The sequence below is a fragment of the Sminthopsis crassicaudata genome, chromosome 4, assembly GCF_048593235.1.
Source record: "Sminthopsis crassicaudata isolate SCR6 chromosome 4, ASM4859323v1, whole genome shotgun sequence".
In the NCBI taxonomy this organism is placed as follows: Eukaryota; Metazoa; Chordata; class Mammalia; order Dasyuromorphia; family Dasyuridae; genus Sminthopsis; species Sminthopsis crassicaudata.
In genome coordinates, this window is record NC_133620.1 from 188,091,647 (window position 1) to 188,118,867 (window position 27,221).

General features: G+C 34.3%; 1 long non-coding RNA gene across 1 annotated transcript in view; it reads right to left on the reverse strand.

Moving 5' to 3' along the window:
* Positions 1-1,295: 1,295 nt before the first annotated feature.
* LOC141541211 (uncharacterized) overlaps positions 1,296-27,221 on the reverse strand; it is a 106,337-nt gene continuing 80,411 nt past the window's right edge. The window contains exons 5-6 of the long non-coding RNA XR_012481687.1: positions 12,170-12,358; positions 1,296-1,894 (exon numbers count right to left, since the gene is read on the reverse strand). This is a non-coding gene — a long non-coding RNA (uncharacterized LOC141541211). The remainder of the gene's footprint in view (positions 1,895-12,169; positions 12,359-27,221) is intronic.

Here is a 27,221-nt window from a genome sequence, read left to right on the forward strand (position 1 = left end):
TATGGGAGGGTTGAGGATCATTTTTTGAAACCTCTCTTCTACACCATGCTTTCCCACCAACAATAGCAGTCAATTCAGCAGTATATCAAACTAACTAGCATTTATCATATTTTTACTATAAATCATCTATTAGATATACAAATAATGGCAAAAAAAACCAGTCCTAATTTTAAAGGCTTGTGGCAAATGAAGGAGATAACATGCATATAACTAAGTACATGCAAGACAATTTCAAAGTAGATAAAAGATAAATTGAAAGAAGAAACTAGAGGTTGACAGGATCAGAAAAAAAAAAAAAACCTTCTGCAAAAAAGTGAGGCTTGAGTTCAGTCTTAGAGAAGCCAAGAAATCCCCAATTCAGAGGTGAAGAACTAGATCACTGAGAGACCTCCAATGCAAATACACTTATATGAAAGATGGAATGTTAGGTTGAAAGAATATCAAATAGGCCAATAGAGCTTGATCATAAAGTCAAAGGAGAAAAGTGAAGTGTGAGAAGACAGGAAAGGCAGAAAAAGGTCAAGTGTTGAAGAACTCTAAATGCCAAATAGAGGAGTTCATATTTAATACTTTAGACAATCAAAAATCATGGGAGCTCATCAAGTGGGATAGAAGGTAGGAGTTGAAAAGTTCTGAAAAATCACTTGACAGGACTTCTGGCCAAGATGGCGGCGTGGAGACAGACAGCTGCTTGAGCTCCATGGTTTTCTCTCAGGACTTACTTCATGACAAGCCTTGGCGTTAATGCTTGACCGGAAAAGAAACTCACAAATAATCATTAACAGAAGACATCCTTGAAATTTGCAAGAGAAGGTCTGTGTTTGCTCGGGGAGCGGACAAAGAGACTGGGTACAGACTGAGGGGAGGCAGCAAGAGAGAGGCAGGAAGCTCACACAGCTCAGACCAGAGGGGGGAGGGGCACGATCTCTGCAGTTTCTAAGAAAAGACTTTTACCCCAGTTCAGATACTCCATCTTGGCAGCAAGCCAGGAGCAGCAAATTTAGGGCCTGGAATATAATATTCCAAAAGGCTAAGTAACTTGGTATGCAGCCAAGAATAACTTACCCAGCAAAATGAGCATCATTTTCCAGGGAAGAAGATGGACATTTAATGAAATAAATGAATTCCATCTATTCTTTTTTTTTTTTTTTTATTTTTTTATTATATATATATTTTTTATAATATTATCCCTTGTATTCATTTTTCCAAATTATCCCCCCCTCCCTCTATTCCCTGCCCCCGATGACAGGCAATCCCATACATTTTACATGTGTTACAATATAGTCTAGGTACAATACATGTGTGCAAATACCATTTTCTTGTTGCACAATAAACTTTAGATTCCTAAGGTACATGTAACCTGGGCAGACAGATATTAGTGCTAACAATTTACATTCACTTCCCAGTGTTTCTTCTCTGGTGTAGCAACCTCTGTCCATCATTGATCAACTGGAAGTGAGTTGGTTTTTCTTTATGTTGAAGATTTCCACTTCCATCAGAATACATCCTCATACAGTATTGTTGTTGAAGTGTACAGTGATCTTCTGGTTCTGCTCATTTCACTCAGCATCAGTTGATTTAAGTCTCTCCAGGCCTCTCTGTATTCCTCCTGCTGGTCATTTCTTACAGAGCAATAATATTCCATAACCTTCATATACCACAATTTACCCAACCATTCTCCAACTGATGGACATCCATTCATCTTCCAGTTTCTAGCTACAACAAAAAGAGCTGCCACAAACATTTTGGCACATATATGTCTCCTTCCGCTCTTTAGTATTTCTTTGGGATATAATCCCAGTAGTAGCGCTGCTGGGTAATTCCATCTATTCTTGATGAAAAAGCCAGATCTACACAAAATGTTTGATCTTCAAATACCGAACTCAAGAGATTTCTAAAAAGATAAAAAGAAATCTTGAGAATTATTTTTTCTGCCATAAAGATATGTAAAGAACACATGTATAATTTATCCTAGAAACTAGAGGTGGAAAGGAAATTATATCATAAAAAAGGGTAAAGTGGTGATACTACATCTCATGAAGAGGCAAAGGTACCCTATTATATCTGAGGGAAAGGAGGGGGATGAACATAGTGTGTATCAATAGACATATTCGATTTATAATGAAACTTCTTCCACTTCATTGAAAAGTGAGAGGGAAAGAGTAAGCTAAGGGGAAGGGAATACAGAAATTGTGAGGAAAAAGGGTAAAATAGGGGAGGAACTTTAAGGTGGGGGAGGGTACTAAAAAGGGGGGGCTGTGAAAAGCAAGTGGTGTTCACAAGTTTAGTACTGGGTAGGGGGGTAAGAGGAAATGAAAGGAAAAAAAGCATAAGCAGAGGTTAACAAAATGGCAAGCAATATAGAATTAGTCATTCTAACCATAAATGTGAATGGGGTAAACTCCCTCATAAAGAGGAAGCAGTTAGCAGACTAGATTAAAATCCAGAATCTTATTATATGTTGTTTACAGGAAACACACCTGAAACATGGTGATACATTCAAAATAAAAGTAAAAGGGTGGAGCAGAATCTACTATGCTTCAGGTGAAGCCAAAAAAGCAGGGGTAGTCATCTTCATCTCAGATCAAGCAAAAACAAAAATTCATCTAATTAAAAGAGATAAGGAAGGGCATTATATCCTGCTAAAGGGTAGCATAAATAATGAAGCAGTATCAATATTAAACATATATGCACCAAGTGGTGCAGCATATAAATTCTTTTTTTTTAACTTAATAATTTTTTATTATATATATATTTTTTACAATATTATCCCTTGTATTCATTTTTCCAAATTATCCTCCCCTCCCTCTATTCCCTCCGCCCGATGACAGGCAATCCCATACATTTTACATGTGTTACAATATAGTCTAGATACAATACATGTGTGTGAATATCATTTTCTTGTTGCACAATAAACTTTAGATTCCGAAGGTACATGTAACCTGGGCAGACAGATATTAGTGCTAACAATTTGCATTCACTTCCCAGTGTTTCTTCTCTGGGTGTAGCTACCTCTGTCCATCATTGATCAACTGGAAGTGAGTTGGTTTTTCTTTATGTTGAAGATTTCCACTTCCATCAGAATACATTCTCATACAGTATTGTTGCTGAAGTGTACAGTGATCTTCTGGTTCTGCTCATTTCACTCAGCATCAGTTGATTTAAGTCTCTCCAGGCCTCTCTGTATTCCTCCTGCTGGTCATTTCTTACAGAGCAATAATATTCCATAACCTTCATATACCATAATTTACCCAACCATTCTCCAACTGATGGACATCCATTCATCTTCCAGTTTCTAGCTACTACAAAAAGAGCTGCCACAAACATTTTGTCACATATATGTCTCTTTCCGCTCTTTAGTATTTCTTTGGGATATAAGCCCAGTAGTAGTGCTGCTGGGTCAAATGGTATGCACAGTTTGATAACTTTTTGGGAATAATTCCAGATTGCTCTCCAGAATGGCTGGATTCTTTCACAACTCCACCAGCAATGTATTAGTGTCCCAGTTTCCCCACATCCCCTCCAACATTCATCATTATTTGTTCCTGTCATCTTAGCCAATCTGACAGGTGTGTAGTGGTATCACAGAGTTGTCTTAATTTGCATTTCTCTGATCAATAGTGATTTGGAACACTCTTTCATGTGAGTGGATATAGTTTCAATTTCTTCCTCTGAGAATTGTCTGTTCATATCCTTTGACCATTTATCAATTGGGGAATGGTTCGGTTTCTTATAAATTAGGGTCAGTTCTCTATATGTTTTGGAAATGAGACCTTTGTCAGAACCTTTGTTTTTAAAAATATTTTCCCAATTTGTTACTTCCCTTCTAATCTTGTTTGCATTAGTATTATTTGTACAGAAACTTTTTAGTTTGATGTAATCAAAATCTTCTATTTTGTGATCAATAATGAACTCTAGTTCTCCTCTGGTCATAAATTCCTTCCTCCTCCACAAGTCTGAGAGGTAGATGATCCTTTGTTCCTCTAATCTATTTATTATCTCCCTCTTTATGCCTAAATCATGGACCCATTTTGATCTTATCTTGGTATAAGGTGTTAAGTGTGGATCCATATCCAATTTCTGCCATACTAATTTCCCAACAGTTTTTTCCGAATATTGAATTTTTATCCCTAATGTTGGTATCTTTGGGTTTGTCAAAGATTAGGTTGCTATATATGTACCCTTTTTTGTCCTTTGTATCTTATCTGTTCCACTGATCTACTGATCTATTTCTTAGCCAATACCAAATGGTTTTGGTGACTGCTGCTATATAATATAGCTTTAGATCAGGTACACTTAGACCACCTTCCTCTGAGTTTTTTTTCATTAGTTCCCTTGCAATTCTCGACCTTTTATTCTTCCATATGAATTTTGTTGTTATTTTTTCTAGGTCATTGAAATAGTTTCTTGGGAGTCTGAGTGGTATAGCACTAAATAAATAGATTAGTTTGGGGAGTATTGTCATCTTTATTATATTTGCTCGGCCTATCCAAGAGCACTGAATGTCTTTCCAATTATTTAAATCTGATTTTATTTTTGTGGCAAATGTTTTGTAATTTTTCTCATATAATTCCTGACTTTTCTTTGGTAGATGGATTCCCAAATACTTTATACTCTCAACATTTGTTTGGAATGGAATTTCTCTTTGTATCTCTTGCTGTTGCATTTTGTTAGTGATATATAAAAATGCCGAGGATTTATGTGGATTTATTTTGTATCCTGCCACTTTGCTGAAATTTTGAATTATTTCTAGTAGCTTTTTAGCAGAGTCTTTGGGGTTTTCTAAGTATACCATCATGTCATCTGCAAAAAGTGATAGTTTAATTTCCTCATTTCCTACTCTAATTCCTTGAATCTCTTTCTCGGCTCTTATTGCCGAGGCTAGCGTTTCTAGTACTATATTGAATAGTAATGGTGATAGTGGGCAACCTTGTTTCACTCCTGATCTTACTGGGAAAGGTTGCAGTTTATTTCTATTGCATATTATGCTTACTGAAGGTCTTAAATATATGCTCCTGATTATTCTAAGGAATAGTCCATTTATTCCTATACTCTCAAGAGTTTTTAGTAGGAATGCATGTTGGATTTTGTCAAATGCTTTTTCTGCATCTATTGAAATGATCATATGGTTCTTATTAATTTGATTATTAATATGGTCAATTATATTAATAGTTTTCCTAATATTGAACCAGCCCTGCATTCCTGGAATAAATCCAACTTGATCATAGTGTATTATCCTGGAGATGATTATCTGAAGTCTTTTTGCTGATATCTTATTTAAGATTTTAGCATCAATATTCATTAAGGCAATTGGTCTATAATTTTCTTTCTCAGTTTTCGATCTACCTGGTTTAGGTATCAGTACCATGTCTATGTCATAAAAGGAGTTTGGTAGGACTCCTTCATCCCCTATTTTTTCAAATAGTTTATATAACATTGGGGCTAATTGTTCTTTAAATGTTTGGTAGAATTCACATGTGAATCCATCTGGCCCTGGGGATTTTTTCCTGGGGAGTTGATTAATAGCTTGTTCTATTTCTTTTTCTGAAATGGGACTATTTAAGCAATTTATCTCCTCCTCTGTTAATCTAGGGAGCCTATATTTTGGAGGAAGTCATCCATTTAACTTACGTTATCAAATTTATTGGCATAAATTTGGGCAAAGTAACTCCTTATTATTTCTCTAATTTCCTCTTCATTCGTGGAAAGATCCCCCTTTTCATTTGTAAGACTATCAATTTGATTTTCCTCTTTCTTTTTTTTGATCACATTTACCAAAGGTTTATCTATTTTATTGGCTTTTTCATAAAACCAACTCTTGGTTTTATTTATTAATTCAATAGTTTTTTTACTTTCAATATTATTGATTTCTCCTTTTAATTTTTGTATTTCAAGTTTAATTTTTGGTTGGGGGTTTATAATTTGGTCTTTTTCTAGCCTTTTAAGTTGTAAGCCCAATTCGTTAATCTTCTCTTTCTCAATTTTCTTCAAATAAGCCTCTAAAAAGATAAAATTTCCACTTATTACTGCTTTAGCTGCATCCCAAAGATTTTGGTATGATGTCTCATCATTGTCATTATCTTGGGTGAAATTGTTAATTGTTTCTATAATTTGCTCTTTCACCCAGTCATTCTTTAAGATGAGATTATTCAGTTTCCAATTACTTTTTGGTCTATTTACCCCTAACTTCTTTTTTTTTTTTTTTTTTTTTTTTTTTGATAAAAGAGGTTTTTTTTTTTTTTTTTTTTTTTTTTATTTTATATATATATATATATATATATATTTTATAATATTATCCCTTGTATTCATTTTTCCAATTTACCCCCCCTCCCTCTATTCCCTCCCCCCGACGACAGGCAATACCATACATTTTACATGTGTTACAATATAGTCTAGGTACAATACATGTGTGCGAATATCACTTTCTTGTTGCACAATAAACATTAGAATCCGAAGGTACATGCAACCTGGGCAGACAGATATTAGTGCTAACAATTTTCATTCCCCTCCCAGTGTTTCTTCTCTGGGTGCAGCTACCTCTGTCCATCATTGATCAACTGGAAGTGAGTTGGATCTTCCCTATGTTGAAGATTTCCACTTCCATCAGAATACATCCTCATACAGCATTGTTGTTGAAGTGTACAGTGATCTTCTGGTTCTGCCACAAACATTTTGGCACATATATGTCTCTTTCTGCTCTTTAGTATTTCTTTGGGATATAATCCCAGTAGTAGCGCTGCTGGGTCAAAGGGTATGCACATTTTGATAACTTTTTGGGCATAATTCCAGATTGCTCTCCAGAATGGCTGGATTCTTTCACAACTCCACCAGCAATGTATTAGTGTCCCAGTTTTCCCACATCCCCTCCAACATTTGTCATTATTTGTTCCTGTCATCTTAGCCAATCTGACAGGTGTGTAGTGGTATCTCAGAGTGGTCTTAATTTGCATTTCTCTGATCAGTAGTGATTTGGAACACTCCCCACCCGAACACATAGCCTGGGCTTCCTGCAGTCTTCACTATTCTACGCCCTCGAAGCACAGCAGTGCTAATCACCTCTGAGGCACTCCCAGGGAGAGGGTGGGGAACTCTCTCCCAGAGCTCTCTTTTAGCTCAGGCTCAGGAGCCGCTGCATCCATCCCGTCTGGGAGGAAGCTGGTAAAGAAGTAAATAATTTCCTACCCCAGAGACAGACCCCAAAAGATTTTTTTTAAGTATGAGCAAAAAAGCTAGAAAAACCATAGATTCCTTCTATATAGAGAAAGAGCGGGTGTCCAACCCCGAGGAAGTTGACAGCAGAGAATCAGATAACAACCTAAAGGGGAACGATTCCTGCCCCCCATCACATAACTCTCTCCTAGAAGAAGCTCTTAAGAAATTGAGGGAGATCGAAGAAAAATGGGGCAAGGAAAGGGAAGTTATAATAGAGAATAACAATGTCCTGAAATTGGAGTTGGAAAAAATAAAGAATTCACAGGAGATGCAGGGAAACAAAATTAGTGAATTAGAAAAGGTTAAAAAAACACAGGAAAGTAGGATATCTGAATTGGAAAAGATAAAAAAGTCTCAAGAAAATAGAATTTCTGAATTGGAAAAAGAAAATAATTCTCAAAAAAAAAAAATTAGGGAAATGGAAAAAAACTCAATAGAGCAAAATAATTCATTTAAAAACGAAATTGGGCATTTACAAAAAGAACTAAAAACTGTGAAAGAAGAAAATAACTCCTTAAAAGTCAGGATGGAACAAATAGAAATGAATGATTCACAGAGAACCCAAGAATCAGTCAAACAAAACAAAAAAAATGAGAAACTGGAGAACAACGTCAAATACTTACTGGGAAAATCTATAGACCTGGAAAATAGATCTAGGAGAGATAATCTGCGGATTATTGGACTTCCAGAAAACTATGACCAAAAAAAGAGCCTAGATTCTATTTTACAGGAAATTATCAAAGAGAACTGTCCAGAGATAATAGAAACAGAAGGGAAAGTAGATGTGGAAAGAATTCATCGAACTCCTTCTGAAATAGACCCTAAAAAAAGAACACCACGGAATATTGTGGCTAAGCTGCAGAATTACCACACAAAGGAGAAAATCCTGCAAGCAGCTAGAAAAAAACAATTTAAATACCAAGGTGCCACAATAAGGGTCACCCAAGATCTGGCTGCCTCCACATTAAAAGATAGAAGGGCCTGGAACCTGATATTCCGAAAGGCAAAAGATCAAGGACTGCAACCAAGAATGAACTACCCAGCTAAGTTTAGCATCTTTTTCCATGGAAGAAGATGGTCATTCAATGAAACAGAGGAATTCTATATGTTTCTAAGAAAAAAACCAGACTTAAACAAAAAATTTGATCTACATCCACAAGACTGAAGAGAAACAGAAAAAGGTACACAGAACCCTTGAGAACTGTAACTTTGTTGTGGGTATATAAAAAATACTCAAGGATAATTTGATTTTACTGATATAAAAGAAAAAAAGGGGGGTGTGGTAAAGGGAAGGAGGTCGGTTCAGAAAAAGGGGAAGGAGTGATAAAAAGAGGGAAACTACATCCCAGGAAGAGACATAGAAAATACACCATATCTGAGGGAACTTAGTGAGGGGGAGAATCATTGTGTGAATCTTACTCTCATCAGAAGAGGCTCAAAGAGTAAATAATTAACATATTTGTTTTTCAGAGAATTTTCTCTCACCTCATTAAAAGGGGGGAGAGGAAAAGGGGAAAGGAAAAGGAGAATAAGTGAAGGGACTTGGAGGGAGGGGGGAGGGATCCTAAAAAAAAAAAAAAAAAGAGGGAGGGTTGCGCGTCACAAGGGGGGTCTGTAAATTAAATATCGGGGAGGGGGATCAGGGGGGTCAAGGGAAAAAAGTATAATCTGGGGATAATACGATGGCAGGAAATACAGAATTAGTAATTTTAACTGTAAATGTAAATGGGATGAACGATCCCATCAAACGGAGACGGATAGCAGATTGGATCAAAAAGCAGAACCCTACAATATGTTGTCTACAGGAAACACACTTAAAGCAGGGAGATACATACAGAGTAAAGGTAAAAGGTTGGAACAGAGCTTATTATGCTTCAGGTAAAGCCAAAAAAGCAGGGGTAGCTATCCTTATCTCAGATCAAGCAAAAGCAGAAGTAGATCTCCTTAAAAAAGATAAGGAAGGAAACTATATCCTGCTGAAAGGTAGCATAAATAATGAAGCCATATCAATACTAAACATATATGCACCAAGTGGTATAGCATCTAACTTTCTAAAGGAAAAGTTAAGAGAACTGCAAGAAGAAATAGACAGTAAAACTATAATAGTGGGAGATCTCAACCTTGCACTCTCAGATTTAGACAAATCAAACCACAAAACAAACAAGAAAGAAATTAAAAAAGTAAATAGAACATTAGAAAAACTAGGTATGATAGACCTTTGGAGAAAACTGAATGGCAATAGGAAGGAATATACTTTCTTCTCAGCAGTTCATGGATCCTATACAAAAATTGACCATATATTAGGACATAAAGATCTCAAAATTAAATGTAGGAAGGCAGAAATAATAAATGCCTTCTTCTCAGATCACAATGCAATAAAAGCTACATTCAGTAAAAAGTTAGGGGTAAATAGACCAAAAAGTAATTGGAAACTGAATAATCTCATCTTAAAGAATGACTGGGTGAAAGAGCAAATTATAGAAACAATTAACAATTTCACCCAAGATAATGATAATGATGAGACATCATACCAAAATCTTTGGGATGCAGCTAAAGCAGTAATAAGGGGAAATTTTATATCTTTAGAGGCTTATTTGAAGAAAATTGAGAAAGAGAAGATTAACGAATTGGGCTTACAACTTAAAAGGCTAGAAAAAGACCAAATTATAAACCCCCAACCAAAAATTAAACTCGAAATACAAAAATTAAAAGGAGAAATCAATAAAATTGAAAGTAAAAAAACTATTGAATTAATAAATAAAACCAAGAGTTGGTTTTATGAAAAAGCCAATAAAATAGATAAACCTTTGGTAAATTTGATCAAAAAAAAGAAAGAGGAAAATCAAATTGATAGTCTTACAAATGAAAAGGGGGATCTTTCCACCAATGAAGAGGAAATTAGAGAAATAATAAGGAGTTACTTTGCCCAACTTTATGCCAATAAATTTGATAACTTAAGTGAAATGGATGACTTTACCCCTAACTTCTTACTGAATGTGGCTTTTATTGCATTGTGATCTGAGAAGAAGGCATTTATTATTTCTGTCTTCCTACATTTAATTTTGAGATCATTATGTCCTAATATATGGTCTATTTTTGTATAGGATCCATGAACTGCTGAGAAGAAAGTATATTCCTTTCTATTGCCATTCAGTTTTCTCCAAAGTCTATCATACCTAGTTTTTCTAATGTTTTATTTACTTTTTAAATTTCTTTCTTGTTTGTTTTGTGGTTTGATTTGTCTAAATCTGAGAGTGCAAGGTTGATATCTCCCACTATTATAGTTTTACTGTCTATTTCTTCTTGCAATTCTCTTAACTTTTCCTTTAGAAAGTTAGATGCTATACCACTTGGTGCATATATGTTTAGTATTGATATGGCTTCATTATTTATGCTACCTTTCAGCAGGATATAGTTTCCTTCCTTATCTTTTTTAACCAGATCTACTTCTGCTTTTGCTTGATCTGAGATAAGGATAGCTACCCCTGCTTTTTTGGCTTTACCTGAAGCATAATAGGCTCTGTTCCAACCTTTTACCTTTACTCTGTATGTATCTCCCTACTTTAAGTGTGTTTCCTCTAGACAACATATTGTACGGTTCTGCTTTTTGATCCAATCTGCTATCCGTCTCCGTTTGATGGGAGCGTTCATCCCATTTACATTTACAGTTAAAATTAATAATTCTGTATTTCCTGCCATCATATTATCCCCAGATTATGCTTTTTTCCCTTGACCCCCCTGATCCCCCTCCCCGATATTTAATTTACAGACCCCCCTTGTGACGCGCAACCCTCCCTCTTTTTTTTTTTTAGTATCCCTCCCCCCTCCCTCCAAGTCCCTTCACTTATTCTCCTTTTCCTTTTCCCTTTTCTTCTCCCCCCTTTTAATGAGGTGAGAGAAAATTCTCTGAAAAACAAATATGTTAATTATTTACTCTTTGAGCCTCTCCTGATGAGAGTAAGATTCACACAATGATTCTCCCCCTCACTAAGTTCCCTCAGATATGGTGTATTTTCTATGCCTCTTCCTGGGTTGTAGTTTCCCTCTTTTTATCATTCCTTCCCCTTTTTCTGAACCGACCTCCTTCCCTTTACTACACCCCCCTTTTTTTCTTTTATATCAGTAAAATCAAATTATCCTTGAGTACTTTTTATATACCCACAACAGAGTTACAGTTCTCAAGGGTTCTGTGTACCTTTTTCTGTTTCTCTTCAGTCTTGTGAATGTAGATCAAATTTTTTGTTTAAGTCTGGTTTTTTTCTTAGAAACATATAGAATTCCTCTGTTTCATTGAATGACCATCTTCTTCCATGGAAAAAGATGCTAAACTTAGCTGGGTAGTTTATTCTTGGTTGCCTCAGAGGTGTCTTGGTTGCCTCAGAGGTGATTAGCGCTGCTGTGCCCTGAGGGCGCTGTGTTTTAGCGGCTTCCCTGAGGTTGAGACTGACCAGTAAAGGCAGCACAAAGCCCAGCCTATGCGTCCCGGTGGGGCGTGGATGTCTGCAGCAGGTGACGTAAAAAGCCCCTGTGCTCAAACTGGAAGTGTCTGCCAGAAACCGCAGTCCCTAGTTCAAAGGTTCCGCTTCTCTGGGACTTCCTGGAGCTGAGTTCCACTCCCTCCAGCTAAACTAGGCAGTGTGTGTTGCCTTGGGCCGTATCCACCCACTTGTCAATCTCTTAACTATTCTCAGGTGGTAGCTGAGGCCATACCCCCTGGTGCCGAGATCTGCAGAGTCACCTCCAGGATCAGGGGAAAATCTAATCTGAGTTTTTAAAGTATTTTAGCTTTCTCTTCTGAACTGCTAAATAATTAGCAGAGAAGAGCTAATAGCCTGTGCCAGATTCCTTTATCTCAGTGGCTTCTCTGATCACAGAGCCCTTCCCAGCACAATCGGCAGAGTATGATAGCACCGAGCCGTCTGTGCTGGCCTCTCTTCTTCCTCCCCTGGGGACTGACCTTTTCTGTTGAAACTCCAGATTCTCTTCAGCTGGTAAGTCATGCTTCCAGTCCTTGTGGTATCTATCAGTCCAGGGCTTATTTTGAGGCTTAATTTATCTAATTGGTTGTGAGGAAGTGAGGACGTTCACAGAGGCATGTGTTTCTTCTCTGCCATCTTGGCTCCGCCCGTCTCTCAGCATCTAAATTCTTAAAAGAGAAATTAAGAGAGCTACAAAAAGACATAGACAGCAAAACTATAATAGTGGGAGATCTCAACCTTGCACTCTCAGAATTAGATACATCAAACCACAAAATAAATAAGAAAGAACTCAAAGAAGTAAATAGAATACTAGAAAAGTTTGATATGATAGATCTTTGGTGAAAGCTAAATGGAGACAGAAAGGAGTACACTTTCTTCTCAGCAGTTCATGGAACCTATACAAAAATTGATAATATATTAGGACATAAAAACCTCAAAATCAAAAGTGCAGTAAGGCAGAAATAGTAAATGCATCCTTTTCAGACAACAATGCAATTAAAATTACATTTAATAAAAAGCCAGGGGAAAATAGATCAAAAATAATCGGAAACTAAATAATCTTATACTAAAGAATGATTGGGTAAAACAGCAAAGCATAGACATAATTAATAACTTCACCCGAGAAAATGACAATAATGAGACATCATACCAAAATGTGTGGGATACAGCCAAAGCAGTAATAAGGGGAAGTTTTATATCTCTACAGGCCTACTTGCATAAAACAGAGAAAGAGAAGGTCAATGAATTGGGCTTACAACTAAAATTACTAGCAAAGGAACAAATTAAAACCCCCCAGACAAACACGAAACTTGAAATTCTAAAAATAAAAAGTGAGATTAATAAAATTGAAAGTTAAAAAAAAAAACTATTGAATTAATTAATAAAACTAAGAGTTGGTTCTATGAAAAAAACAACAAAATAAACAAACCCTTAGTAAATCTGATTTAAAAAAAGGAAAAAGAAAAAGAAAATTGTTAGTCTTGAAAATGAAAAGGGAGAACTCACCACTAATGAAGAGGAAATTAGAACAATAGTTAGGAGCTACTTTGCTCAACTTTATGACAGTAGCAGAAGTAGTCTAAATAGTCCCATTTCAGAAAAAGAAATAGAACAAGCTATTAGCCAACTCCCTAAGAAAAAAATCCCCAGGACCAGATGGATTTACATGTGAATTTTACCAAACATTTAAAGAACAACTAACTCCAATACTATATAAACTATTTGAAAAAATAGTGATTGAAGGAGTCCTACCAAATTCCTTTTATGACATAGACATTGTACTGATACCTAAACCAGGTAGATCGAAAACTGAGAAAGAAAACTATAGACCAATTTCCTTAATGAATATTGATGCTAAAATCTTAAATAAGATATTAGCAAAAAGACTCAGAAAAATCATCCCCAGTATAATACACTATGATCAAGTTGGATTTATTCCAGGAATGCAGGGTTAGTTTTATATTAGCAAAACTATTAGTATAGTTGACCATATTAATAATCAAATTAATAAAAAAAACATATGATCATCTTAATAGATGCAGAAAAAGTATTTGATAAAATCCAACATCCATTCCTACTAAAAACGCTTGAGAGTATATGAATAAATGGACTATTCCTTAAAATAATGAGGAACATATATTTAAAACCGTCAGTAAACATCATATGTAATGGCGATAAACTGGAACCTTTCCTTGTAAGATCAGGAGTGAAACAAGGTTGCCCACTATCACCATTATCATTCAATATAGTACTGGAAAAGCTAGCCTCAGCAATAAGAGCAGAGAAAGAGATTCAAGGAATTCAAGGAGTAGGAAATGAGGAAATCTTACTATCACTCTTTGCAGATGACATGATGGTATACTTAGAGAACCCCAAAAACTCTGCTAAAAAGCTATTATTAATAATGCAGAACTTTAGCAAAGTTGCAGGATACAAAATAAATCCACATAAATCCTCAGCATTTTTATACATTACCAACACAACCCAAGAGCAAGAGATACAAAGAAAAATTCCATTCAAAATAACTGTCTATAGTATAAAATATTTGGGAACATATGTATCAAAGGAAAGTCAGGAATTATATGAGAAAAATTATGAAACACTTGCCACAAAAATAAAGTCAGATTTAAATAATTGGAAAGACATTGAGTGCTCTTGGATAGACCGAGGAAATATAATTAAGATGACAATACTCCCTAAACTAATCTATTTATTCAGTGCCATATCAATCAGACTCCCAAGAAACTATTTTAATGACCTAGAAAAAATAACAACAGAATTCATATGGAACAACAAAAGGTCGAGAATTTCAAGGGAAGTAATGAAAAAAAAATAAATGAAGGTGGTCTAGCTGATCTAGAACTATATTATAAAGCAACAGTCACCAAAACCATTTTGTATTGGCTAAGAAATAAACTAATTGATCAGTGGAATAGGTTAGGTTCACAGGGCAAGATAGTGAATAAAAATAGCAATCTAGTGTTTGACAAACCCAAAGATCTCCACTTTTGGGATTAGAATTCATTATTTGACAAAAACTGTGGGGAAAACTGGAAATTAGTATGGCAGAAACTAGGCATGGACCCACATTTAACACCACATACTAACATAAGATCAAAATGGGTCCAAGATTTAGGCATATAGAATGAGATCATAAATAAATTAGAGGAAGATAGGATAGTTTACCTCTCAGACTTGTGGAAGAGGAAGGAATTTGTGTCCAAAGGAGAACTAGAGATTATTATTGATCACAAAATAGAAAATTTTGATTACATCAAATTAAAAAGCTTTTCCACAAAAAAAAAAAAAAAAAAAAAAAAAAAACTAATGCAAACAAGATTAGAAGGGAAGTAACAAATTGGGAAAACATTTTTACAGTTAAAGATTCTGATAAAGGCCTCATCTCCAAAATATACAGAGAATTGACTAAAATTTATAAGAAATCAAGCCATTCTCCAATTGATAAATGGTCAAAGGATATGAACAGACAATTTTCAGATGATGAAATTAAAAGTATTTCCACTCATATGAAAGAGTGTTCCAAATCACTATTGATCAGAGAAATGCAAATTAAGACCACTCTGAGATACTACTACACACCTGTCAGATTGGCTAAGATGTTAGGAACAAATAATGATGAATCTTGGAGGGGCTGTGGGAAAACTGGGACACTGATGCATTGTTGATGGAGTTGTGAAAGAATCCAACCATTCTGGAGCACAATTTGGAACTATGCCCCAAAAGTAATCAAACTGTGCATACCCTTTGACCCAGCAGTGCTACTACTGGGCTTATATCCCAAGGAAATACTAAAAAAGGGAAAGGGACCTGAATGTGCCAAAATGTTTGTGGCAGCCCTTTTTGTAGTGGTTAGAAACTGGAAGATGAATGGATGTCCATCAATTGGAGAATGGTTGGGTAAATTATGATATATGAACGTCATGGAATATTATTGTTCTGTAAGAAATGACCAACAGGAGAAATACAGAGAGGCTTGGAGAGACTTACATTAACTGATGCTGAGTGAAACGAGCAGAACTAGGAGATCATTATACACTTCAACAATGATACTGTATGAAAATGTATTCTGATAGAAGTGGATATCTTCAACATAGAGAAGAGCTAATCCAATTCCAATTGATCAATGATGGACAGAATCAGCAACACCCAGAAAAGGAACACTGGGAAATGAGTGTAAATTGTGAGCATTTTTAAAAAATTTTTCTTCCCACATTATTTTTTTACTTTCTGAATACAATTCTTCCTTTGCAACAACAACAACAACAAAATTCAGTTCTGCACATATATATATATATATATATATATATATATATATATATATATATATATATTGTACCAACAATATACTATAAGATATGTAATATGTATGGGAATGCCTGCCATCTAGGGGAGGGGGTGGAGGGAAGGAGGGGAAAAATTCAGAACAGAAGTGAGTACAAGGGATAATGTTGTAAAAAAAAATTACCTAAGTATATGTACTGTCAAAAAAATGTTATAATTATAAATTAATTTAAAAAATCATCTTGACAGAATAGTGGAGCTGGTTAGGATGGGGAGAATATTGAACTAGATCTATTAGAAAGATATTTGATTAAAAGGGAGAGAGAGAGAGAGAGAGAGAGAGAGAGAGAGAGAGAGAGAGAGAGAGAGAGAGAGCTTGAATTTGGGTTTTATCCAAGTGAATGGCAAAATAAGAGACAAATATCGGAGGTAATCTATAGGGAACAGTAAGTGACAATAGATTAGATATGCACAATGAGGTTGGGAGGAGTAGAAAAACATTATTCTTTATTTAACTTGATGTCCTTTTAAATTTAACATCTCTTCTATGGAGAAGGAGACTGGAGATCCCATATTTTTTGTGTGGGCACAGTCTGGAAATTCTTATAAAAACAATACACATGGTAGTTGGATTTTGATAACAACAGTCAAAAACAAGAATCTAGACTTAACATTATCCACTACCCTGAATCAGATGGTAAAAAAATCAATGAGCACAAGGGAGATATATATCATTAATTAATTAAAATATCTATATACAAAAGTTAACTTCAGTCCCAGGGGTGATATGATCACTGATAACATTCTGATGAAGAAAGGATCCTAAACGAATACATATTTTGACCTTATAGATGATGTTTTTCATTGCAAAGAAATTTATTATATAATTAACATTGTAGAAGGATCCCAATTCCATTTAATATCATTAGAAGACCAAAAGAACATTTAATTGTGATTCTTTTCCTCTCAATACCCCTAGTTTCCTATCAAATGAAAGTAACTTTTCATTAGTATAAGAGCACCCATTCCACTAGCACTCCTTAAGTACCATTATCTACAAATAATTAAATAGATATATTGATTGATGATAGATTGATAGACAGATAAATAAATAGGAAAAAAAAAAAACTAAGTGAAGGAATGAATAAAGATGTAGCCAAAATAGATATAAGTAAAATTGAACTTATACATGAATAAATAATTAAATGGATAGATGAATGAGAGAGAAGAGGGGGGGACAAAAAGGGAGAGAAGAGAGAGAAAGAGAGAAGAGAGGAGAGAAGGAAAGAGAGACATAGAGAGAAGAGAAAAAGAGAGATGGAAAAGCATTGTTTTTTTTGTGTCAGTTTTACTGACAATTGTCACCGGATTTCTCAGTTCAGCCAAGCATTATTTCATTTTTCTATTGCCCCTCCACTATGTAATTTTACAAGCTGAAAATAACATTTTCACTCTTTTCTCTCTTTCAGTGACCTTATTTTCATCTAATGAAACCGTCATCTGACCTCCAAGCCATCAGCCTGACTTTGATAAGCATGCTTTTCTAATATACTCTTTAAAACACATGCACACCTGGTCCAATTATATTTCAGGCATTCGGCTTTGTGCATTCGAATCTGCAGAATGTACAAAAATTGGAAGAAGATATTAAAAAGGGCACTGTCAGCTTGTCTAAGCCCTACATTTGATTTGCCTTTAAATTACTATAATCGGGAGGAAAACTGTTAGATGAACCATGACCCTCCCATGCTTTTGCAATTTATGAGAGAAAGATGAAAATGGTTTAAGAAAATGTGGGGGAAGGAATCATTTTGACTTCTAAGCTAGGAAGTGGTGAATGTCTAATCAGGCCTTTGTCCCAACAGGAGCTTTGGCTTGCATACTTGAAGAGAGTGATCTCAGGAACTCTATGAAGGAGTTTCTTTTCTTATTATAGTTTAAGTATTCATATTTTTTTTTACTTTCTTGTAGTTATGTTAACCAATTTTTAGGATGGACCTACTAGGGATTGCCAGAAGGGGTAAGTACAAGGAATAGAAACATCCAAATTCAGAATATGAGCATTTTCTCTCATTATAGTCATCATTTAATTCCCAAGATGTAAAATTTTACTTATCTCATTTGCAGAGGGTGGGGTAGAAACCTTGAAACAAAATTGATCAGAGTAACATGAAAACAAGAAAAAAAGAGACCACAGAAACATTATATATAATCCACACATAGATTTATATATTAGTAATATAGAAATAACTTTACCCACTACATGCACACAGGCATATAGGTAGAAAAGTAATTTAAGATCTAGTCTAGAAATCAAGTAAAGTTTTAAGCCTGCCTCAAGTATTTTAGTCTTGTAACCTTGAAATAGTCAGTTAAATTCTGTCAACCTTCATTTCCTTCTCTCCAAAATGAGAACAAACATTAAATTTATCTCACAGGGCTATTATGAGGGTCACGTGAGATAACATATATAGAGTGCTTAACAAACTTTAAATCATTGTAATAATGCTAATGATTATTGTTATTAGCATCATTAGACATATCTATGTATGTATCTATATACCTGGTGTATCTATATACCTATCTATCTAAATATCTAAACATGAAAACATGTAAGGAAGAGGGAATCAAAAGCAGTTCTGAGAGTAAGGAAGCCCATATTGCAAGGCCTATCTTTGATATATCCTGAATGTGTGATCCTGGACAAGCCAATACCTTTCAGTTTTATTATTACCAACTGAATTGTCCAGTTTCTTCCCTGTGAGTTCTCTGTACCATCTATAAAATCACAAGTACCTTACAGAGAAGAGAAAAAATACATAAATACATAATTAAAAGTTGCTTAAATATGCAAGATAGATATTATTACAGAATACTCAGATATATTATGAAAAGTATGATTGAATTAGAAGAGTACCAAATCTGAACTCAAAAGAACTTTGTAAAGCAATATATTAATTGCATTATTGTTGGTCAGCAATTAATTTTATGTACTTCTTCACTCTGCCCCCCCCACTCAAAACCAATATTTTTGCCTCCACACAGCAGCACTGAGCTCTTCTTTTCTTATGCATCTGCATCTGGAAATTAATATACTTTAACATTTTTAGTAAAACAAAATAGTAAGATATCACATATAAATAAATATACACAAACACGTATGTACATTCATACATGTGCTAATATACATCAGTATGTGGGTTAGTAATCAGATTAAAAAGAGAGATACAGAGACAGAGAGAGAGAGAGGAGGAAGGGAGAGTTGGGATAAGGAGTGTTAAGAAGAGACCCTTCAATTTAAAAAGTCTTTTGACAAAAGAGGAATTTACTTGACTAAGACCAAGACTGAGGCATCTCCTTCCCACAAAGCTGTGACAGAAAACCACACTTCTTCAAGTTTCTGAAATGCATTATTTCTCAACTTGTTTGATAATTTATACATGATTTGCAGGGAGAAGTCAACTTTTCTCACCCACAAATCCTAGATTCTTGTGCAACTACATTCCAGTTTGAAAATCACTTTTCCACTTAGTCTAATGCCTATGTCTGAATTTATTGATTGGATATATTATCCCTTTAACTGAGCTAGAAATGAGTAATCATTTAATCACTATTCCATTATGTTCACATATAGGCACATATATATATATATATATATATATATATATATATATATATATATATATATATATATATATATATATATATATATATATATATATATATATATATATATATATATATATATATATATATATATATATATATATATATATATATATATATATATATTATAATTTCTCATTATTTATTTATTATAGCTTTTTATTTACAAGACATATGAATGGGTAATTTTTCAGCATTGACCCTTGACCCTTGCAAAACTTTCTTTCCAACTTTTCTTCTCTTTACCCCCACTCCCTCCCCCAGATGGTAAGTAGACCAATACATGTTAAATATGTTAAAGTATATGTTAAATGTAATATCTGTATACATATTTTAGTTATCTTCTGTACAAGAAAAATCAGATTTAGAAATAAGGTAACCTGAGAAGGAAAACAATAAATGGACAATAATAGAAGGAAAGGAAATTCTAAGTTGTGATCCACACTCATTTCCCATAGTTCTTTCACTGGGTATAGCTGGTTCTCTTCATTACTGAACAATTGGAACTGATTTGGTTCATCTCATTGTTGAAGAGAGACATGTACATCAGAATTGATCATTGTATATAATCTTGTTGTTAAAATGAATAATGATCTGGTTCTGCTCATTTCACTCAGCATCAGTTCATGTAAGTCTCTCCAGGCCTCTCTGAAATCATCCTGCTGGTCATTTCTTACAGAATAATATTTCATAACATTCATATACCACAATTTATTCAGCCATTCTCCAACTGATGGGCATCCATTCAATTTCTAGTTTCTAGCCACTACAAAAGGGGCTGCCACAAACATTTTTGCCCATACGGATCCCTTTTCCTTCCATAAGATCTCTTTAGGATATAAGCCCAGTAGTAATACTACTAGATCAAAGGGTATATATGCCTATATTTTTCTATGTTTACATATACATGTGGATATATATGAATATGTATGTATACATGCAATGCTTTAAAAATAACAAAATACCAGTTTAAAATGAATTTTGTAATGAATTTATTGTACAAATTAATAAACTGGGCTTTTAAGAAGTTAATTAATTTGCTTGAGGCCATAAGATATAATTGATACATGTTAGAACTTAGTCTCAAACCTAGAATTTTGATATGGAGTCCAGGACTATTCCAATTACATAATGTTGTAATCAACAAAAGCTTAATATACCTCTAGGTATATTTATCATCAAATAACATCTTTAACAGAAATACTTTTATATTGGTTAACCCAAATGAGCACTTTAATACTGTCTTGTCTGATTTAATTTTGTACTCTAAAGTTTTTTGTTCTTAGGTTACTTATTTGTAATGTTAAAAAATCACCAGAATGTTATCAGTGGATTCAAAAAATAGAATACTATATAGACAAAAGTAAATCATTCCTGTTATGTTTAGAAAATAGAAAAATCATAAATCCACCAAAAGCAAGGAAATACATTAAATTTCTGTGGTAATGAAAGTAAACAAACATACACACATATTAATACTCAAATTCTATTTCCTATTTTGGTGGCATTTTTCTTCATTGATTATCAATACAACCAGTCTTTCTTGATATCCCTTTAGAAATAGAAAAATGAAATTTCATTTTAAAATTAAAATCAAGGCTAGTAGAACAGAAACAAGTCTATTTAAACTAATAGGTGAAAAGATGTAACTCTAATTATATAATCAACTCATGTTCTTCCTACAAAATCCATTATGCTATTTGGTAATGTGGGAGGCATGAGGGCAAGCAGGAAGATGAGGCTGGAAAGGAGACATTTCAGTGAAATACCTCTGACCTTAATAGAATTTTCAATGCTGGAACCTTTTTTCTTTATTTTAATAATGTTGTCAACCTAAGGTGACTTTATTGTGACTCTATTTTACATTATAATGTATTCTATTTATGCAATGTTTATCTCAAGAAAATCTTATCATTAAATCATTTACAAAGATGCTTTGAGGAACAAATTATATTCAATAACAAACAGGCCATATATAGAGAAATAATATCATAATCTACAAATCCTTAAAAAATAAATGTTTCATATATATGTATGCATGTATGTATATACACATTTCTTTTCCTTTAAGATTAAAAAAAAATATCCTCCTTACCTAACCTCTCTGTTTTAGGTATAAAATTTCATCAATTGTCATGTCAGCTGAACATGTATGTTATGTGGACAAAAGGACAAACCCCATTCTAAAACATTACCAGCACTCTACTAGAATTATAAGACATCTATTGGCTGTTCTTTTGCTGTAATATCAGAAATCGCATAGGCCTAATTCCGTCTAAATGCCTAGCTATTTGGTATAGTAAGATGTTGTTACTGAGCCTAAATGCTCCTCCCATTTCACACATAAAACAAGTCTGACAAGCTCTGTGTTAGATGAAATCCAAATTTCGCCTTTGGGGGATTCATATGTAGCCATTAGTCTATTCTTTTCTTTCATTGTTATATCTTCATTCCAGTGGTTGAAAGTGGTGTCATGTCCCCTTGGCAGAGAAGAAATCGTGCATCATAACAAATCGTGCATCATAACAAAATATTTCAAAAAAGAAAAATTGGTTCCAGAAAATACACCAGCCAATCAATACATTTCCACTAGTGACCAGCTTAATCACCCAACCCTCAAGTCAAAAGACCCTCAATTGAAATGCTGTCCTGTTCTCTGCCTTCAAAAATTCAAAGTCTGCTCAACAAAACATTGACCACTTTACAGAAGTGGCTAGATCTGGGAAACCAAGTATTGACTTACAAACGAAGGCATTGCTAGGCTAGCCAGAAGGGCCAAATGCTTATGCTTAGGAGTAATCAATAAAGAGTTCTTATTCTCAGCTTCATCTATTTATTTCTGTCAGTTGTCTCCTGCTGATTTTTTATATCCTAGAAATAGCAAAAATGTAGGGAGGATGGATTAGTTGTCTCTTAAATGAAGAATCTAGTTGACTTTACAAAGGACTAAAAAGTGACATTCAGCTGTACAAAAAATACTACTTTTTCTCCTTAGAGGATGAATACTTCAGAAGGCAAGGAACAATGCCTACAGATGTGGCAAATCAGAGTTCAAGGCTAATAAACACCTATGAAGTATCTACTCTGTGCTAGGCATTTTGCTAAGCCTGGGAATAGTAAGAAAGTCAACAAAGGTTCCTTTTTTCTTCACCTCACTGCAAATCCAACAAGCAACTCACAATATAATGGGAGAAAACAACATCCAGAAAAAAGGCTGAAAATAGGAATTGGGGTGAGGTGGGATCCTGTTATATTCTAGCTTCTAGAGTGGGAAATTATCATTAGTAATGAATTTCTAGAGTTGACATTCAGGAAAGTAGTCAGGAAAGATGGGAAATGATAACGAGAATTTCCTGGGTGCCATACTTAAAAATGGAAGACTTATGGAGGAGCTTATATCTGTTCATATTCCACTCTCCCAAGAAAGGGTGATAGGAGCTTATATTATATTTCATACATCAATTGTCCTTATTTTCTTAAACTAAATTCTAAGAAACTTAATTTTGCAAATCCATAATTGTTTGTTTCCTTTTTATAATGATTAGGCTAAAGCTTAGTAAAGACCAGGCTACATACTGATATGCATGCATATATGATCTCCTGTTAATGTCTATACTGCTCTACTAAATAACATCGATTCTTGATTAATATTTTTGAAATCTCACTGTCCTAGGAAGTCATGGGCACCAAGTACATATCCTAGCTCTAATACTGACTAGCTGTGTTAACTAGAGAAAATGCATTATTTTTCTACATTTCAGAATTTTCATTTTTAAAGTGATAATAACACTTGGGTCTATCTGACTCAGATCAGGGAAGTATTTGTCAACTGCAAAGCTTTATTTGAATGTGGATTATGATGAAGTTGAAGGCAAGCTTTAAAAAATTCTTCCAAGTGAAACACTAATATTTCTAATTCCACACACTGGTCCTGGAATTATAGACATTTCAGAATGTTAAAATGTCCTTTGCAAGTGATTGAACCCATGATTTTCAGAGCTCAGGAATGTTTGCTGTCCTCTCTTGACTGGAAGTTATTCATGCTACTCAGTATTTGTTCTCTTCATTGAATGCATATTTTTTGTTTTTCTTTTATTTTGTTTTTTAGAACAAAGATTTGGTGGATATGTAGAACAATAATTATATAAATAACAATTCCTGCTAAGCCATATATATATAGTTCATGCATTTTCTTAGCAGAGACACTTTTTTCCCTTTCCCTAAAAATATGATGATCATTTTTTCAATAATAGAACTAAATGGAATGTTGGACTCATAGACAGGAATAACTGGTTTCAAATCCTGGCTTTGATAGTAAATATGTGATGCTGTTCAAGTCAGTCAATAAACATTGATTAAATCAGTGGGTCCTCAAAACTTTTTAAAAAGGGGGCCAGTTCACTGTCCCTCAGACTATGGGAGGGCCCGTCTATAGTAAAAACAAAAACTTACACTCTGTCTCTGCCCCTCAGCCCATTTGCCATAACCCAGCTGGCCGCATAAATGCCCTCAGCCTGATGCCTCTGGCCTGCTGGGTAGTTTGAGAACTCCTGGATTAAATGCTTACTGTAATGTACTAATGGCTGGAGATATAAAATGAGTCACAAAACATTTCCTACCCTTGAAGAGCTTACAATCTAATGAAAAAGATGACAATGAAACAATTATATACAAATAAGCTGTATACAGGATAAGTAGGAAGTAATTAAAAGATAGGAGGTGTTAGAATTAGGAAGGATTAGGAAAAGTTTCCTACAGAAAGCAGGAATTTGGCTGAGGGATCTGGAAATCAGGAGACAGAGATGAGAAATAAACCTATTCCACATAAATAGGACAGAGAAATTACTCAGAGAAGAGGGAGTCTTGTTCAAGTCATATTGGCCTATTTTTCTCATAAATCATGTAAGTATGATAATACCACCTATCTCATAGTACTGTCATGGGAATCAAATGAGATAAGGCTTATAAAACATTTTGTAAACTTTACAATGCTAAAAAATGTTGGTGGTGGTCATGGAGATGAAAAATCCTAGGTCCAATCCTATTACAACTGCATAATAGTGACCAAATCATTTTATATCCTATTGATCAAGACAGCTCTCAAAGATTAAACATTTCAGAGATGTGAATTTGCAAAAACAGAAGTTTCCACAATGGAAGTTCCTTTACTAAGTCTGGAATAAAAAGCTGTATATGGAGGGATAAAGGAAAGAGAGGAAATAAATAATAGAACCTTTAAAAATGTTTTCTGCTATTAGTCAAGGCAAATTGAATAAACTAATAGAGTGTACCTGCCAACTGTTTATTCTGAATGCAATTTATATCAAGATTTCTTCACACTGTAATGGGATATTTTGTGCAATAACTGAAAGTATAATGTTTTTCTATGGATATTTTGAGGATAAATGTTTCAAGGGTGAAAAGAGAAAGCCTATGAATCTCAGGATCACAGCCTTTGGAGGAGAAATATTCTCTGATTTCCTACATAGTTGCAATGGAAAGTTATGTTACTGATGTCAGAAACAGGCAGCCTTTTGTTTGAGGGCTATCATGAGCTATATCTCATATGAACATAATTTAGAGCTGGAAGAGATTTTAGAGCTCATTTATTATAACCCCTTCATTTTACAAGTGAGGAAACTGAGGCCCAGAAATTTTAAGTCACATGGCTACTAAGTTGGCAAAACAGGATTTGGAGCCAGGTGTTTTTAACTATAAGTCCAATGTTCTATTCACCAAGTTACTTACCAGAAAATAAGTTAAAAAATGATACATTTGACACACAATGGTATTGGGTTTGAATATTTTCAGAAATTTGTCCAAAGAGAAAGTCTTTGTTAATTTTTTAGAAGTCATCATTTCACTTCTTAATATAATTATTATAAAAATTGCTCACAAGACATTTTATTAAAAACCCTCAAAAGTTTGTTTTCTGTTCATTTGCCTTTTTCAACCTCCTTAGCCAGATTCTGAAACCATTCTAACTGGGTTCCCCATACTAGGAAAATGCAGATACATATGGGTGCTTGTGGGACCACACAATCATACAGTATCAAGACTGAGGAGAATAAAGAATAGGAAACAGAAAAAAAGAAAGAAGAGGTATTTGAACTGAGTTTTTAAATGAACTACAATTTCCAAGAAGTAGAGTTAAGAAAGGAGAATATGTTCATACTCTGCACTTAACATCAAGACACTGAGAAATTCCATGGCTGCAATACCACATAGGCCATTTGACTGAAATACAGAATATCAAATGTATATGATTATGAAAATTCTAGAGTGTTCCTTCCTTTATCCCCTTCCTCTCCTACTTTCCCACAAAGTAAAAGATTTCTATAATTTCCTCTTTGAGGCAATTCTGAGTGTAACAGTTTCTTCACTTTCCTTTATCTCCCTCCCCACTTCTTCTCCACTGTAAAAACTTTTTCTTGCCCCTTTTATATGAGACAATTTATCCCATTCTGCCTCTCCCTTTCCTTTTCTTACAGTACATTCCTCTCTTTAAAATTTGTTTTTAAATATCACTTATATTCAACTCACAACTGTGCCCTCTATCTACATATACGTCTTCTAATTATTGTAATAAGAATTTTTTTATGAAAATATAATCTGCCCATGCAGGAATGTACCATTTAATATTATTAAATCCTGGAAGAAATGTTTTGTTTAAAATACGTTATGGATAGAATACTGGATTTGAACTCAGGAATAGCTAAATTTCAATCTTTGATGATTTATTGATGATTTTATTAGTCTTTTTTCCTAATATAGAACATATTCAAGTCATTTCTGAGCTGTCAGTAAAACACTCCCATCATCTCAGTTTTCAGTTTTATCTCCTGTTCTGAGGATGCCTGGAGCTTATCTGAGATTTACATATCTTAAGACCAAAAGGCCCTGACAGTAAAATCCTAGTGGCTTCCTCTGATTTATCACATCTTACAAGAGTGTGTTTGTTTTTTATTAATATATGATCCAATCTTTAAATCTAACTATCCCTACCTCCATCACACTCTTTTTTGTGTCTTTCTCCCTTTCTCATGTACACACACACACACACACACACACACACACACACACACACACATGCACCCATAACTATATTTATTACTCTCTCTAGAGACATATGGACATGTATATGTGTGTCCTTCTATGTATATGTGTGTATTTATATATGAGATAGAAACTCAAAATGGTAAGTTATTTAGATCTAGAATTAAGAAGACGGGAGAGTGGATGAGCTTAGGATATTTTAAAATTCTCATAGAGATCCAGCACAAACTTCTCCTTGAAATGAAGTTCTTCCTCTTTTTAATTCCAATATTCTTCTAGAAACATTGTATGGCTTTGTGTAATGGAACAGAACAGTGTTCAAGAAATTAAAGTCAATGAATTTCTAAAGGGCAAGGACAAGGCTCAAACTGGCTTATTTCTATACCATATCATATAAATAAGAAAGTAAAAAAGAAAAGAACAGCGGTAAATGTGATCAAAGAATTGCAAAGGAGATGAACTGGTTATATAAATATATAATTTGGTACAGAAAACTGATTTTTAGCC